Raw genomic sequence first — 14,423 nt, 5'->3', positions numbered from 1 at the left:
GAAGTGTACTTGGAGTGGGAGAAGAAGGTGGAGTTCATCTTTAAGTGCTATAACTACTCCGAGGAGAAAAATGTGACGATTTCGAGGACGAATCCTTTTGAAGAGAGGGGGAATGATGAGAATCAACAAGCATTCAAGGATCCATTGCATGTTCCAGTTGGGCCTATTACTAAAGCAAGATCCAATAAGATCAAAAAAGCACTTAATGGGCTAATTCAAGAGATTTTGGTTGATTCTAACGCAGGACATTCCAAGCTTGGCCCAAAGGAAGATGAAGGTGTAATAAATTTAATCTAAGCTATTGAGGGCTAATCTGGCTTGATTGGGCATGATTTATGGCGTGGATTAATGACTGATTGACTTTCCAGATTCATATAAGTTATTTCCTATTCTAAAGCTTCTAAATTTAGACCAAATCAACATTTATTTAGGATTTTAATATTTAGTACGTTTTTTTAGCTATTTTCCTATTTTGGATTTGCTAATTTCAGACCAAATCAACTTTTATTTAGGGTTTTAATATTTAGTAAGTTTTTTTCATGACATATAAATAGCATGCAGTCATTGTAATAGGGGATAATTTTTATAAAATAAAACAATCAGAAAAGGTGAGGCTTTGCTCTTCTTTTGGTTCTTCAAGAACTATGAACTTATCAGGGATTCTTCCTTGTGGCGTTCAAACTTTATACCTTCGGTTTGTGATTCCATTGTAATCATTGGGTCAAGGTCTGTTACTTATACTTTTGGTTCGCATTTCACTTACAAATGTTGAGTCAGGGTTCTATCAAAAATCTGTATTTTAGTTTTCTTGGGCAATTATTCCAATACTATTTGTTTGGTCTCAAATCGTGTCGATTGAGGTTCGCATATCTTGAAGCCAAAAAGGTAATGCTAATGAGAACTCTTTATCTCTGTTTTCTCCATGTTTAGATTTCCTCCTTGTTGGTTCCTTCATTTTGTTTAGATTTGGTTATTGTGCGTAATATGCTATACTCTCGATCTTTCTAATCCTTGGGATGAATATGAACTTGTTGTTACTGCTTTCTCTGCTATTCCCTAGTTTTAATGGAAGATGAATCTCACCTTGTTTTATACTTGTTGTGAAATGCTTGAGAAATCATGTCTCAGTTCATATTTAACATGGTCTCTACCACTCGTTAGCAACATGAAGTAAAGCTTCATTTGATGTCTCAGTGTTTCAATTTTTTTTTTTTTTTTTATATGCTACGTTTACGTGTTTGTATTTTGCTGAGGTTTCCCTCTGTTCCTGCTGACTATCTTTGGCGCCCACCAAGTGGTGCATTTTCACCTGGGGTAATTCTGGTTTGCTACCCGAAGACAAGATCCTCAGGGTGTTTCCATCTCTGAAATCCATAGGCTGCTGACTCGCTTGTATGGACAGTCCGAAAATACTCTGGACCCATTTCTGGTCATTCCTTTCATCAGGAGGTGCCGGGACTCAAAGCAATTTATATCTTCGTGTTCTTGCATCAAGAGCATTGATGGACTTGGTTTCTTTTCATGGAGGAATCGGCAGCTTGTTTCTTGATACAGTTGGTCATACTTTCAGTCAGAAGTACAATCAGTTCGGCTTTGGGAAAAGAAGTCCCAGACTTGGATGTTCCAGTTTACAGGTGTTCTGGCTAGGAACTCGAGAAGGAGCCCGAGTTTTTGAAAAATGGCGATACTGATTTTATCAAGATGATTCTCATTGAACCCACAGTAGTAGAGACTTTCTCCTAATATCCTCCATTTGGGTGCTTTTCCATTCGGAACAATGCGTTAAATTGTTGCCGTCGGCGACATCAAGAGCGTTGAGAGGAAGAAAACTGTTCTAGTCTGGATGGAAAAGGAAGCTTCTCTCAGTGGGCATGATGCAGACGAAGTCTAGAGGCTTGATGATAGCATGTTTCCGAATCGGGTAATGAATTTTGATGATCGTTGTCACAAGCTTATCGATGGTGGTGGCAATGAACTAGAAGCTGAAAGTGCAGGAGAAGCAGAAGATGGAGATGAAGAAGGACAAGAATATGGGTACAAGGCTGCAGAGTGGACAGAGGATGATCAGAAGGATCTCATGGATCTTGGCACTTCCGAGATAGAAAGGAGCAAGACAATAACCTTGAAACAGGGAATCAATAAGAGACTCAAAGAGGTTAAGGATCGTGCTGATATAAAGGAGAAGATTAAGGCGTTAAAAGCTGAACTTAATAATTCTAAGATGCCCTTGTGTGGTAGGTATCCAAGTGATCCAAAGCTTGTATTTCTCACGAATGATGACAGTCAAGGAGTACTGCAGATTTCGGGTCCCATACCTAAGCAATTTAGAGTTGACTTCAGTTCAAATTCTAAGTCTGCAGCATGTGGAGGATGGACTTAAGAGTAAAAAAATGAAGTTAGCAGCTCAGTGCATGAGTATCTAGTTTGGAACCAGTCTTTACACCGAATGAGAGCAACCAGATTCATCATGCTGAGAAACCAGATTCCTTGACTTCTTTTGAAATGATAGAAATTCCTCTTTCAAAGATTATCAGACAGTCTTCTCCTCCACCTGTTCTAGTAGACCTACAAGATTTGATCTCGGGAACTCTGACCCAAGTTGGTGAGACAGATTACCCAATGGAGACTTCATTAACAAATGGGTTCACTTAAGAACAGAAAATTTGATGTCATAGCACATTTCCGAAGTAGGAGATAACATCAATTCACGTCAAACCGCAAATGCATGAAGAGGCAAGGCTTGCAATTGGTAAGCCAACTGGTGTGACTCGATTGAAGTTTGGGAAATGTATGGTTGAGTTTCCCAATCATCTGCAGTAGTGACAAAGCTTGGACCTAGTTCTAGTCATGGAGAGAGAATGGGATTCATTAGGTCAAAATATGAGCCTCAAGAATTTCTGAAACCTAGCTTGCGGATTGCTACGGTTTCTTCTGGAAAGAGCTCTCTTTCTCTCCAATCACTACAAGAAAAATAAGATATAGTCGGATAGTTTTACGAGGGGTCAACAAAATCCTTAGCTAAAGAGTATGTATCCCAAGCCTATAGTTCCAGAACTAGTTGAGCCACGGGGAAATATATTTCTCGGCAAGCCTATGGTTGAGGGTTTAATTAGACCGCAACAATAAAATCCCATTTTTCCGCGAAAAAAGATGGTCGCTACCATATATGGCCTAGTGGCCACTACCATAAATAGCTTAGTGGCCGCTACCATATAAAATCACTATATAAGCCACCCCATATTTCTATCCCATTCTTCGCCACCGCCAAACCCATTTTTGTTCACCCTCATCGCGAAACCCATTTCTGCTTGCCAATGCGGGATTTCTCTATTTTTCCTCAATGATCTAAGGTCTCGCCTTGGCATCATTCATCAAGAACGGTTCTTTTCGAAGGAGCTGTGAGAAGTAACATTGCAGTGGACAATAATGGAGATAACTGGAGTTTGGAGTAGAGGCAGCTTCTTTGCTTATGGCAGGTAATGCTGAAGCGTAGAGGCTTGGTATTTTTCTTTGATTCACTTGTTATTCTTTCAACTAGCTGTCATTTTATTTTATTTTATTTTATTTTTTATGATTTCATTGTCTGATTTTCTCGCCTACCATATTGTTTTCTAGGGTTTCATTTGTTAGGGTTTTGAGTTATCAGAGGATTCAGAGGTTTTTCAGCTATTCTTCTCCATCTTTTTGTTTTATTTCTCTTCACCTTCTATGATTATGTTTGCTCTGTTTTCTTTGGGTTTTCTTTTGATGGATTTCGCATCCATCAGCACCAAGAAAGAGAAGTGGTATATAGAACTTAGATACTTGCCCTAACTTGTCTGCTAATTGTCTAAGGAAAGAGCAGTTGTGTGGATACATGATTATTTTTTAATACAATATATACATCAGACCCTAAGAACCATATATATATTCCTTTTTCTTGATTTCCAATATCAGCATTTTAGCATTTCATTCTCCTTTGCTATGATCTGCAGTTCTGTCTCTTTATCTAGCAAACTTGCCTTCAAATCTGCCAAAATATCTAACTTCTTAAGTTCCATTTCCAGTTCCTGTGGGCCTTCTTTTCTGACATTAACTCTTAAAGTTTATGATGGAGATCAGTATACCTTTTTACAATATCTACTTATAGTGGGTTTTCCTTTTGTTAATATCAATTACAGTTAAAATTATAATTCTTTGAAACACTGATGATTGGAAAGGTATTTGATGCTATGGAAATTTAGTGAATCTTCTTGCTTCTTAATTTAGTTTTGGATTAGTTACTTATAAGTGGTATGAATATTTGGTAATTTCAAACTTAGTGAGAAGACCGAATTGGATGATGTTTCTTGACGAGTATAATAACAACAACAAATAGAAACATTATTAGTACTCTATTGAAGAACTCACTGCCAACTAGAAGGTCAATTATAGCTGGAGATGGATTAAAGTGGGTGTTGATAGTACAGGACCATTCTAAGCTGGCATGATTCTAATGGGAAAACTGGCGTTTACTTGTAGAACTAAAGAATAACAACCAGTATGAGGAGTAAAAACTTGGCCTTTTAAGGTTGGTTTTGAGTTGGTCTTGCTCAAATTAATACAAGTTTATGTATTCGGTTTACAAGATGTGAAGAAAATCCATGTGGAAATGTGATCAATTGATGACACAGAGGTGGATACACGAAATTTTCCTTTGTTGCCCAAATTATATGTGAGGATTTATTTTAATTTATAAGTTAATTACCAAATGTTTTGGTAGTAGTTAACTTCATCTGAAATCAGTGAATTTGCTGACAAACTTATACGACAAAGAAAATAAAGGTCTAAAGATGAGGAGAAAAAGAAGTCTTGTTGGTTGTGTCATTTACTACTGTTGCAGAATAGATTCTAGTTGTTATATGGGACAATCTAGCTTAGTATAATGATATGTCTACAAAATATCCATGTAGTCATTAAATAGACAAATAATCAGATTTTGAACCCACTGAATACTAGTTAATGAATTGCAGCCCATTGGAATAACCAAATAGTGTACTTTTGGCAATCATCTGCCTTCATGTATGTATTACTTGTTTTCCCTTAATTTCAAGAAATGTTTTAAACCTAGTCATTATTCAATGGGAAGGGTATTTGATCCTTTGAAAATTTGTCTCTTTATCCAGCAAACTTGCCTTCATATCTGCCAAAGTACCCTCTGATTTTTTAAGTGATTAATTAAAACTTGAAGTAAGGAATGATTCAGTATTGTTGTAAAATTTATTTATGGGTTCTTTCTTGGTTCTCTTCTTTTTGTGTAATTTCCCAGTTCTACTTTGTTATACGTACATATATTGACAGCAGTACATTGGCATATAGAGAGAGCCTCCATCCTTGTAAATTGCTGTTTTGGACTAGCAGTTTATTAATTCAGAGTGATGTCCCTTTTCTTTGATGGACTAGCAGGTTGAGAATATGGCTGACAGGATGGTTAAATGGTTGAAAGGTGGTGGTTTTCTCTTCCTTGGAGAGTATTCTTTTAATCAATCAGTTGATTTTCAAAAGAAAAACAGCCCCACACGCTATCATGAACCAAGATTTTATTCAAAGGTTAGACTTTCATTTTACTACATGTAGTCCATTTTTGTGATTTCTACACTAATAAAAGAAGGGTTATTGTTTAAGGAATTTGTACAAAAAGTATCCATATTGAAGGACTAGCAGGCCATGATCTTGGTCTCATAGCTTATTTGTTTATCTCTACTATATATTTGCTTTTAGGATTTTTTTTATCTTAAATTTTGTAGTTTGGAGTTGTAATGTCATACTTTTGTCCATTATCCTTTATGATTATTCTCAAAAGGGAGTGCATGTAAGTTACTGCACGTGCTTGCGTATCTACCATTATAGAATGCTATGGTTGCCATGGGTAGGCAAATACATGGAAATTTGATAGTGACAATGCTTAAGGGCTTCCACAATCATGTAAAAATACATTAGGAGCCAAATAAATTACTTAAGATTGATGAAGCAAAACCTTTCCTTGTCTTTTCATTAATTCCTTTTTCTACTTCAAAAATGTTTGTATCCTCGTGTTTTACTTCTTCATATTTCTAAACAAATGAAATAAAAACTCATGGCATGCTAATTTTTCTAGCCTATCCTCTGCTTTTGAATTTCATCTCAATTTAGTTGACAAAGTTTGCATTTCCTTTATCATAAAATGACTATATTTGCATAATGCTTCATTGGTAAATGATATAGTATATATGAATACTCATGGAAGCAAGGTTCTGATTAATCACATGATTACATGGCTTGAAAATGAAAATCGTTTTGAGTGAGAGAACCCACTCTTCATGGTTCTAGTAGCTACCTTGATTTATAGTTAATATTCTTGAATCAAATTAATTAAAATCTAATAGAAACGTCTCTAGGATGTAAGGAAGAAAAATCCCCATAAGTTTGAATCCATATTCTTTGGACTTATTTATAACATGATTATGTGGCTTAAAAATGAGAATCATTTTGGTTAAGAGAATCTACTCTTCATGGTTCTAGTAGCTACCTTGATTTCTAATTAATATTCTTCATCACACAAATTAAAGTCTTTTTTTTTTTTTTGATAAACGTGGATGTCCGAACCAGCTTGCATGCACCTCGACTAATCTCATGGGGCCTTGAAGTTAATGATCGGATAAATCTCTAGTGGCCCTGAGAGGACTCAAATTGGTGACCATTGGAAAGTAAACCCAAGGCCAGACCAACTGAGCTACCCCTTAGGGTTACACACAAATTAAAGTCTAATGAAAACTTATCTAGGATATAAGGAAGAAAAATTCCAATGAGTTTTAGTTCTTAATTCGTTGGACTTATGGCTCATTTTCATTAATTATTAGAAATTTTTTATTATATTTTCCTTTTACCATTTAATAATTCATTGTTATTCATATATGTAGGTTAAATTTGTCAATGGAAATTCTAAGGATGCAACCTCACCAACTGTCATAGAGTCGATTGGAAACCTGGAAACACTTGAAGGTATTGCTATGAGACAAGCAAGGGAAAGATGTGTTGGTTGTTTGTATGCAAATATAGAACCCAACATTATTAATAAAATTTGTTGTCTAAGTTGGATGTCTTTCTTAGTTGTCTCAAATGGGTATATTAGCATTTACATTTGAATGTAATATTTGAATTATAAGATGCTCTCAACCTGCAATTTTCATTTGAGCACTCAAGAAACAAAAAAACCTATGGTCATAAACAAAATCTACCACCAAACAAAGTCAATGGTCAAAGGACAAATGCTTAATTACCACCTTGAAGTGCCTTTATTGCAATCAGAGCAAAACCCACAACGGAAAATTTTTTGCACTCATTGTTGTGGAATATAATATTCTACAGCAATAGACACTATATAAATGCAATTTAAAAAATAGTTGCACCCTACATGATTCTTGAGCTATAAGCAAACTATGGTCGCCGACACCGTTGAGGTTGCTACCATATCTTATTTTTGTTAGTGGAGACTTCCTGGCTGCAGCTATATAAGGCTCAAATGTTGAGCATTATATAGCTGCAGGACATATATTGGCTGCTGCCATAGGTTTTATCTGCGCCACCTGTGGCGACGCTCGGTCGCGGTCTCTTCTGCTTGCAACTACAGACTATAGTTGCAATATTTTTATCTTTAATTGCAGTCAGGGGGTCGCAGTTATATTCCACTGTTGTAGTGGATTAACTTTTCCCAGAAAGTTCATGGGTAATTTTCATAGTCCAAACTCACAGAAATTGGAAGTCATTGCAGAAAATCCATCAGCAGAAAAGGTGAACGGAAGTGAAAACTAGTCTGGCCCCTTTTCAACTGTTATGAAGATCGTTAAGGACGGAGAGAAGAAGCGGAACATAGCAGAATCCTAGTTCAGACAGAAATAGAACTGCGCAATGGTTGAAATCATGCAATGACGAAGTTCTTGTTTGAGTTTGATAAAAAAAAGGTGTAAAAAGAAAACGAAGTTTTTGTTTGATTTTTATAATTGGATGAGTAATTAATTTATGGAATTAATTTTTAGAATATTACTTAAGTTTTTGTTGGTAAATAAATATTAGTAAAATTAAAGAGTTAAAGGTTATTACAAATTTTAACTTCTTAGTTGCTGAAAAATTATTTTATGTTTTTAATATTTTCATGAAATTGAATTTTGTTAATAGTTAATTATATCATATTTTAAGTGAATTTTAGAGTAAAAAAATGATTTTTGGAAGGTGAATTTAAGAATAATGGTTTTAATTTATTAAGAAATGAATGTGCATGGTATTTTAGGATTTGTTTTAATAATATTATAATATATATAAAGTGAAAATGGTGCGGGAGTTTAAAAGGTGAATAAAGAAAAAAAAAAGTAGAGGGAGAGATGCAAGGAGTCGTCATCCGCAGAGAGCGGGAAAAAATGGGTCACCAGCTTTGGAACATTGGTGGACCTACCAAATAACGTCTGTTTCACGTAAAATTCTGAAATGATATTTTATTCAATGCGAGGAATACTCTTATGGTGTCTGATTTTAGTTTCAATGGTTAGATTTTTCAAATTTAAGGTAGGGTGGTTTAACCCTAAAACTTTGATTTAATATTTTCTTTGAAAAAAATTTATATATTGTGTTGTTGAAAGATAATAGATGTTATTTGTAATATTTGAAGTGTGATTATTGTTGGGAATAATTTTATTTCATGATTTACGGATTTTTTTCTTAGAATTTTGGTAATGTTTGAGAAGATTAAATATGAAAAAATAAAATAAAAATTGTTGTATTGAGTACTAAGAATTATTGATGTTGTTTGAGATAAGAAAAATTAAGGTATAATTGTGTTTTGTTAAGATTTGAATTATTGGAAAATTTTCCCGGAATTTTGTGGTGACTTAATTGTAGGAAATTATTGTATTGGTTATTAAAATTATTAATATTTTTAGAAATAAATAAAATAATGATATAAATCGGGTTTTTGTTAATATTTGAATTATTGAAAAATTTTCCCCAAATGTTGGAATGGCTTAGTTGTGGAAAATTATTGTATTGGGTGTTAGAATTTTAGAGATTATTGGAGACAGATAAATTATGACATAAATTGTGTTTTTGTTGATATCTGTATTGAGAATGTTTTTTTGGATGTGTGGTTATTTAATTGAAGAAAAAAAAATGGTTATATTGGTTGTTGAAAATTATTAAGCATGTCGAGAATAAATAGAATTTATGTGGTCAAGGTTTAAAACTATGTTTTGATGCTATACAAATTAATTGTGAATTTTCTTTGATGTTTGTGGTGATTAAAGTGAAGAAAAATCATTGTGTGGATTATTGAAAATTATGAAATATAATGGAAGTAAATAAAATTATGTCTTGGAAAATTACGGACACTAAAATATGATTTAATTGCATTTCATATGCATCATGATTGTGTGAAGAAAAAGAAAAATTAAAGAAATGGTTGCGTGAAATGGAAATGAGAATGAAAAGACCCCAAAGAGAACAAAAATGAAAAGAAAAGAAAAATAAGAAATGGAATGATCCTAGGGAGGGCGAATTAAGAAGGAAGTGAGATCCTTAGGGTGAAAGACCCAAAAGTTTACTCCGAGAAGACTCCGAATGGGGAGTGTATTTGGGTACAGATGCGTATCCTTCGGTGAAAGCCCGAGAACGACAGTGCATTGCGTGATTGTGTGTAAGTATTTGTATCATGGTTGCATTTGGAAGAAGGGTTTGTATTATTTATTAAGGGTATATTTGAATATATTATTAAAGACTAAAATGACTTGTTTATTTTGTAAATTTAGAATTGTTGACATGCTAGACATATGATTTAATAAGAAAAATGATAATTTTGATTGGTTTAAATTTGTATGGTTGAAGTTTCTTTTAGTGTGTATAAAGTAAATGTAATATTATATTTTGACATGATTATGTTTTATTGACTTAGAATTTCTAAACCATTTGGGTGTAAAACACTCTATTGAGCAATATGAAAATGCTCACCCCTTTATTTTTAAAAATTTTTTAGATGTAGATATAGTCTTTGAGGGACCACAGGAAGATCAAAAAGTATTCCAGAAAGCAAAAGAACCATAATAATGGTTGTTTTTAAATGTATATTACCTTTTTGACATGTATAATGAACTTTTGTAAGTTAAATTATAATTTATTAGTTTGTAAAATATTTTTGGAAATATTTTTTTTGGACTTAAAGATTATTGTAAATATTTGAGCTTTTGGCTAGGAAGATGACTAGTGAATTTATTATACTTGTGAACAAGAGATAGTGTGATGATTGGTTTTGGAAAAGTAAAACAATATGTTATAGTAAATCTTAGTTTAATAAATTTATTTAGGATGAGACGCTTTATTGAAAAAGAAAGAAAAAAATCAAGGTGTTTTAATTGATTGCCAGCGTGGATAAGATATGAGTAACCCTTAGGGTCAAACCCTTGACTTGGGGTCACGAGTCGAGTTATGGGTTGCCCAGAATTTGGCGTGTGAAAGCAAGGATGCTTGCTTGCTATTTGCACCATAGAAGGATGCATGAAGCTGTATCATGCACCATTTTGTGAGTTCCAAACCACATTCTAGTAAGTTGAGAGGAAATAATCCACATCAAATTTTGGAAGCCACGACATCTGGGGGCTTATTGATACTTGAGAGAAAATTTTCCAAATTTTCAACATATTCGATCATTTAATCCAACTGAAAGCAAGAAAATCAGAGATCATTGGTGAATGAGGATGTGGTATGGTGCCTAATTTTTAGGTGCAATAGCCTTAATTTTGAGTTATATATGACATTCGATCATCAAACGTAGGAGTAATAGATGACAGGGGTTCAGATTCTTCCATCCATTTACCAATGATGGCAGTGATGGTGAGAGGGTCTTGTGGCGTGCCGTCAAAGCCATCCAAAAAGAAATCTCCGACCTGGACTGCATCATCTACACCGATGACCATGATGCTTCTTCTAACAGCTTGATGGCTCATGTCGTTCAACGTTTTGGTGGAGTTTTCAAGGTGAGGGTTGAGAAGCAGGTTTGAGCGTGTTGGGGAAGAGATTCAAAGTACTGGGAGGATTTTTCTGAAAAGAGATCGCACACAAAGGGTGGTTCTCTCTCCATTTGAGAGAATGATGAACAGAAATTTTAAGAGACAATAATAAGAATTTCTAGAGTAGTGGATGTTCAATTTTTTTTAAAAAAATTTTTTTAATTTTTTTATATGGGACAACGATTAGAATTTTTCTGAGGACAACAATCATAATTTTTGGAGAGGAAGATGTAGCAAAGGAGCCATCATCCTAGTGCACCCCACCAGAATTGTAGAACCAACTCACCATCGACAACCTCTCTCCATCTTCATGTACGGGTTGATCACTCGACCACTGGGGACACACTCTCTATGGAAAAACCAACAGAACTAGCCGTCATCTTCACATGAAAGAAGGTTGCCATGTTGAGGGGCTACCACTTTGAAACCATTGTTGGCATCTTTCCATCACAAAGGAGCTTCGACATGCACCGCTTCATGGGAACACACTATTTTTTTTTTTAAAATTATTTTTAGGAAACTTTGGTATTTGAATCCATGAGTGCCATATATGTAGTGGAAGATTGAGGTTTTTTTTAAAAAAATATAATATAGAGTCAAGAATGTTTGGATGCTAGTGGTTTGTTTCATTGAATTAAAAATTAAAGTGAATGTGGTGGGTCATATTGTTATTGGTTTACATTGTTATAAATTTAAAATGAAACAAATGAAAACTAATATATCCATGTAGCTTTATAATATTCATAAAAATTTGTTTGTTTATTTATTCATTTTCATAAAGTTGTTTGTTGCAAATTTTGAATATCCATGTTAGTTTATACTTTTCATAAAATCATTTGTTGTTAATTTTAAATATCTATGTTAATTTATATTGCTCCTTGAACTTTTAATTTGTAGTTTTGGTCTATCAATGTTAATTTGTGTTGTCCTTAAAATTATTAATCATTATTTTGGTTGATCCATGTTAATTTTTTGTGGTCCTTTGAATTTTTAATTTGAGGGCCTATGTTAATTTTTATATACCTTTGAGCTTTTAATTGTTGATTTTAATTACCTATGTTAGTATATATCACTTCTTGAATTTTTATTTTTTGGTTTTGGTTGATCCATGTTGATTTATATTGCTCTTTGAATTATTAATTAATATTTTGGTTGATCCATGTTGTTCAATAGTTTTCTTTAAATCATAGGGTTTTAGTTATTTACCTCTTATTAGTTTGTGATTTAAATATCCTTAGATGTTAGTTTTTATTATTTTCCAATTATTCATTCTTCTTGAACCTAAATTAGTTCATGCTTTTATTATCTCTAGCATTAGTTTGGTTGTTTCCCATTAATTTAGGTTTTTAATATCCCTAGTTGTAGATATTTTTTTTTTTTTTTTGATGTTTCATGTTAATATATGTTCTTAATGATTTTAGGGTTAGTTTCCATTAATTTATTTTCTCATGTTTTGATATTCGAGTTGTCGGTTTTCAATATTTCATGTTAGTACATGTTCTTAATATTTTAAGAAGTAGTTTTCACTGATTTAATATCTCGTGTTTCAATATTTCCTAGTTATTAGTTTTCGATATTTTATTGTTAGTGTATGTTCTTAACATCTCTAGGCTTGGATGCCATTGATCTTGCTATTCCATGATTCTTAAAATTTATTATTGGTAGTTTGATGTTAGTTTTATAAACTAGATGTTAGTATATATTTTTATTTTTATTTTTTTTTTAGGTTTAGTTTCCTTGACCCTTGATGCAATTAATTCATGTTAGTTTAAAGTTGTTATTATCATTATTAACCCATATTGAATTTTTTTTTTTTTTTGTCCTTTGACCTTTTAATCTTAGGTATTGATAACCCATGTCATTTGAGTATTATTAGATCATTTTCACATGACATGAAAAGTCTTATCCCTTATAGTTTATTAATTCTTAGGTTTTAATCTTCGTGTTTTAGCTTCATATCATTAGATTATTTCCCATGCTATTAAAAGTCTTGTAATGCAAGTTTGATAATTTTAATATTTGATCTTCTTGTTTTTAGTTTCATGTCATTCAATTATTTTCCATGATATTGAAAGTTCTCATCTTTGAAAATTTAGTAGTTATGAGGTTTTAGATCCTCGTGTTATTATTCATGTATTTTGATTGTGTTATCATATTAAAAGTTGTCTTTTTTGGAAACTTGGTAGTCTTAAGATTTAGATCTTCCATTTATTATTCATGCAATTTGTTTGTGTTATTGAATTAAAAATTTATCTTGGAAGGTTTAGAAGTTCTTAGGACCTAGCCTCATTCTTATTTTAGATTAATGTTTTTTATTTATATTCATGCTATTTAGAAATATAGTTGCTCATCTTTTAAAGCTCGTTTTTCTTTTAAGGCATAGTTTCTTGTTACCACTCATGGTGTTTATTTATTTTGAAAGCATATTGGCTTGATTGGGACTCAAATCTCCTTGTTAAAATTCATGTTTGATCTTTTATATTTGAAAGCATGTTATTTGTTTGTGATTTAGTTAAAATTCATGATGTTAGTTGTTTATCTTTGAAAGATTGATTTTTAGAAATTGACATTTTGAATTAAGTCAAAATCACTTCTTTTCTTTCAAAAAATGAATTTTTCTCTATAAATGATGTGGCTCCTTGATCCTAAATGAAAGGTAGCCAATAAGAGGATTTATCTTGATAATTCTTTTGTTTTCGAACCCCTTTTAAATTAGAAATAAATAAATAAAAAAAACTCCATTTTTGTGTTCAGTGTTTTGGATGTATCAAATCGCATGGTTCCTTTTGCTTTCCTAAAATAATTCTCAAAGGAATTTAAATATTTTTTTTTTTTTAAAAATCCATTCTAGGTTTTTAAGGCCAAGATCTAACTTTGTTTTTTTTTTTTAAATATGTAACTTAGTTTTATCCAGGTTGCATTCATTTTTCTTAGTTTTCTAAAACTTTATTTTCTTAACATAGATTTGAACTTGTGCTCCCAAGCTAATGAGAATACACAGGTGAATCTAATGAAAACTAATTGGGGATTTGATGGACCCCAACATAAATGAATTTTTTCAAAATTTATTTTAGTTGCCACTTTTGCTACTTGTTATAATCATAACCATAAATTTGTTAAGAATAATATGCAAGATGTATGTGATAATTGATGACTTTGTATACTCTGATCATTTTTGTTATGCTATTTAGCTAGGATTTCTTCTTTTATTATTTATTACTATAATTTTGATCTAACCTTCCATGTCTTGTGAAAACACATTCTGAGTTATCTATGTTATTCAGGTACTCATTTTACCTTTGCATTTTAATTCCATAAATTATGTATTGCTTTATATATGATCATTATGTATTGCTTCGTATGTGATTGTTATGTTTA

At 32.6% G+C, this 14,423-nt stretch overlaps 1 long non-coding RNA gene across 1 annotated transcript; it reads left to right on the top strand.

The window, feature by feature from the left end:
* The first annotated feature begins 3,280 nt into the window (after positions 1 to 3,280).
* On the top strand, positions 3,281 to 7,088 carry LOC117911968. The gene is made up of 3 exons (XR_004650957.1): positions 3,281 to 3,476; positions 5,425 to 5,568; positions 6,918 to 7,088. It is a non-coding gene; the product is annotated as an uncharacterized LOC117911968 (long non-coding RNA).
* The last annotated feature ends 7,335 nt before the right edge of the window (positions 7,089 to 14,423 follow it).

The sequence above is a fragment of the Vitis riparia genome, chromosome 4 (assembly GCF_004353265.1).
Source record: "Vitis riparia cultivar Riparia Gloire de Montpellier isolate 1030 chromosome 4, EGFV_Vit.rip_1.0, whole genome shotgun sequence".
NCBI lineage: Eukaryota > Viridiplantae > Streptophyta > Magnoliopsida > Vitales > Vitaceae > Vitis > Vitis riparia.
Note: the sequence above shows the minus strand (reverse complement) of the source record. Positions and strands in the feature narration are given on the sequence as shown.